Here is a 4,017-nt window from a genome sequence, read left to right as displayed (position 1 = left end):
CCTACGCTCCTTCCTTCACCTCCTCCAGTCTCCTCTCCCACTCTCTCCCTCTCTCCGCTTTCACCTATGCCTTGCTCTCCCTCCCCAAACCCCCCCCCCCCGGTGGAAACATTATCACTTTCCCTCCCTTCTCATTGTTTTCTTCCTTTCTCCCTCCTTTGTGTGTCTTTCTTTCTTTTTTACTTCCTCTCTATCTCTGCTGTCTTTCTCTTTTCCCTCTCTGCCTGTTTTCCTCTTTACATGCTTTCACCTAGCCCCCCCCCCCTTTTCTCCCTCCCGAGATACATTACAGTTTGTGAATAAAGATTAGACGATTACAATAATCCGTCTAAAGATGTCTCGTCTGTGCCGGCGGCTTAAATTCGCTGACACGCATTTTGCAAAAGTTGGCAAACAGTCAACAATTTTTTCTTGTGATCTCCCTGGATAAAAGTCTCGGGGAATAAAGAACAGGATGAAGAGTCTTTCACGGCACAATTGTCCGTTAAGCTGTGGTATTGTACGCGATGTGCGCAGTGTTGACACGCGGCGGCAACGCACCCCGGCTCCTGTTGTCACAAAAGTTTACGGGGTTGGAGATAATTTTAGTCTTGTAGAAAGCCTGAACTTTTCACAACGTGGTGGCATGTGTGAGCTCAATGTGTCAATCAATCAATCAGACTTTATTTATATAGCTCTTTTTTGCATGAAAAAGTGCAATATAACACAAAGTGCTTCACATGCAATGAAATGCGCCAAAAAAAAGGAGGAAAAAAAAAGATACCCACCTCCCTCCGATAGACACACACACACACATTTACTCACGATCTACTCACGATCAAACATATAATGCAAGGCTTAAAAGAGCAAAAAAATGTATAAAACATTCAGTATAAACATGAAAGAGGAATCTCAGGAGAACGCTGTCTCGCCTATTTGCATGTAATCGGTCTCATTTTGTTGGTACCATTTGGAAACACTTAGGACCGGCTCATTTGTGGAACTCTCAACAAATCTATATGAATAGGCCTTGTGTGACAGAGGCCCGCCTCTCGTTTCACTTGTATTTAGTTCACTTCGCTCGGGGGAAGAAAGCGATGCCGCCAACAGTGTGTGGTCAAAGCTTGTAAAATGTTTAGCAAGAGCCTGTTGATACACTGTTGAGTCCCAAGTATCTCATCTAACTACTCCTAAATCCAATCCCAGATAATTATGATGTAATGCCTCAATAACAATGAAGAGGAGAGAGCCTCCGCCAAAGAACCATCGACATTTGGCATTTATGTCAGTTGATACCAGGAGTTGATCACTGCCCTTCACATAATCCCGCTTTTTACGACCGGTCGCGATTTAAAAGGTCATGTGTTCTCCATGTTTGCGCTGATGAGCAGGATGATCGTGTTCACCATTAGTTTTTACACATGTTGTGTAATTCCGCCTTTACATTACACATTTGAACACCGTACTGATGGTCGGTACGAACATATACGAGGTTAATGAGTACTTGGTCCCGGGCCTTGAAATCTGCGATTGCCTTCGGAGATTGAAATAGACAAGGTTCACTGCCGTTTCCCCGGTTAGAAAAAAAAACCTATGAGGCCAACCTGAGCTTTATATATTAAGGCACATTTGTGGATTGAGAAGGAGGACTGAGCAGAAAGCTGTGCTTCAATGGAAAATGTTCCATATTTAGTACGTGAATTCATTCATTTATTATTTTCTAATCCTCACTTGTCACAAACTGGAGACAAATGCAGGCCTATTTTTACTTTTGCACACACACACACACACACATACACACACACACACACACACACACACACACACACACACACACACACACACACACACACACACACACACACACAGAGACATCAGTCATCAGCCTATCATAGTGATGACAGTGACTGGTGCCAGGTCCCTGGGCCAAGTCTCGCTAGCATTCTTGTGCCACCTTCTTTTACAAACAGAACCCCCCCCCCCCCCCCACACACACACACAGAGTGGGCCATTTTAAGCAATAACAAGCTTTGCATCCTGTTTTGACAGGCTTCTTTTCCTCCGTCTTGTAAAGTTTTTTTTTCTTACGTGTGTGAGAATGTGTTTATTTTGGAGCAGTGTGTGCACACTCACGTTCGTAAACACTCCTATGGCTCATTCATCTCACCGATTCAAAATCTGCCGCTCTCTCTGTTGGTCGCGTACCGAACGGCGGAACAAGGAAGAGTCCGACTGGTTAAAACACGATTTGGATTGGATTGATGAACACGATCGACAACAGGACATTGTTTTGTAAGTTAGTTTGTGGGGTGAACTCCATTCATGAGTTCTCGATCAAATGTTGTCATTGACTTCTGTTCCTGCGTCAGTTGGCGATTCCTTGTATTTTCCAGAATACTTCCCACGGACGCTCTTGGAGCCAATGGATTGATTCCGTCATGCAATGACGTCGGATGCCATCACCAATTCTATTTGCGAAGAAAGAAAACTGACCTAGAATTACGCTGTACGTCGCTTACCAGTCAAGGTGCAGTGTATATCCATGTTTCACCAGACTCATATGATACATGTAGAGACTATTTGATGAGAGCTATTGTTTATTTTGTCATCATAAGTATAAGAATACTTGACTTGTGTCCCAAAACGCGTTTTCTGAGGTCACAGGGAGCTTGACCCTTTACCTTTCACCACCAAAATCAAATCGGTCCATCCTTGAGTCCAAGTGACACTAATGTGTTCACAAGAGTAGGTGAGACGGAGGACAACCCTGATGAAAACCTAACGCCACCAGCTTCGGATACTACTGGCACATGCAGAGGAATAAAAGTGTTTGGTTACACTATTTCTTTGTTTGTTATGACCTTCAACTGAAAGTTCAAGGTACAGTTATATTGTTCTTGTCTGAACATTTCTATGACATCCTGCTAATCTCCTTCACTCCTTGCCATTCCTCTTAAACCTCTCACTGTCTATGTCTCATTCTCTTCATCTCACAGGATCTGAGGTTCACCATCGTTCACCTCCCCGGTCCTCGGCTCAATCTCCTCGGCTCCCCATTTCTATAGTCTGCCTGCTCCGCCCTCGTTGTTTCTTTACCCTATTTTATGGTCCTGCTGGCTGAGAAGCAGATTTCAAAGCACGTCCCCTTTGAAAGGAAGTCACCAGTTTATTTGTAGGGGCCTTGGTGGAGGAGAGGCTCTGTTCCGAACATCGGCGGGTGGATTAGACACTTGTTGACTGTAGCTCAATGGATGTCTTGACTCAGCTGGTGGGCCCCAATCCTGTGTTGTTTGGTAACGTTTTAGCTTCTCTGATGGAAAATACCCAAGGACGACATGTGTGCTGCCAGTTACTGTACACATTTGAATGGGCTGGCCTGTTTTTCGTTTCTTTAAACCAATCACAATCGTTTGGGGCGGCGCTAAGCCTTTTCGAGTCTCAGTCGGGTTGTTTTCCCCCGAACCAGATTTTATTTAGCATCTTTGACAGCAGCCTTAACAAACCACACTATAGAGGCCCATTGTTTTAACAGAACCAAATATGACTGGTGGGAAGGAACTTTAGAGTCCACCTTTGGAAACCACAGTCAAACATTGTCTAACTCCAGGTTTCTCTAAGATTTTCCTGGGAACGCTGCGATCTGGTGATACCTCATCTTTTACCTTGCAGCGTGATACATGGCTGCGTGTTTGTGTTCTCACGGGTTTCCTCCTCCTCCTCTGTCTCTCTTTTATTGTTCTTTATGGATATCTCGCAGGCCCACTTGCTTCTGTGGATTTGTCAACGCAGCTGTGTTGACTTGTCGGCAGTGATGGGAACAGAGACAGGAACCAAAACCTGTGGGTCTCTCATCTATTTCTCTCGCGCTCTTGTCACGCAGTTTCTGTGTTCTCTCCTTCACCCACTTCCTCACAGAGCCAAGATTCCCTCAGCGGATGGACCATAAAACATCAATGCTCTACATTTGCAGTGTGTTGCACTGTTTTATGTTTTCCCCAGCTCGAGTTTCGACTTTTTAGAAAAAAAAATACAGATATA

This window comes from Scophthalmus maximus, chromosome 9 (assembly GCF_022379125.1).
Source record: "Scophthalmus maximus strain ysfricsl-2021 chromosome 9, ASM2237912v1, whole genome shotgun sequence".
In the NCBI taxonomy this organism is placed as follows: domain Eukaryota; kingdom Metazoa; phylum Chordata; class Actinopteri; order Pleuronectiformes; family Scophthalmidae; genus Scophthalmus; species Scophthalmus maximus.
The sequence above is the reverse complement of the archived record's forward strand: the minus strand, read 5'-3'. Positions refer to the sequence as shown.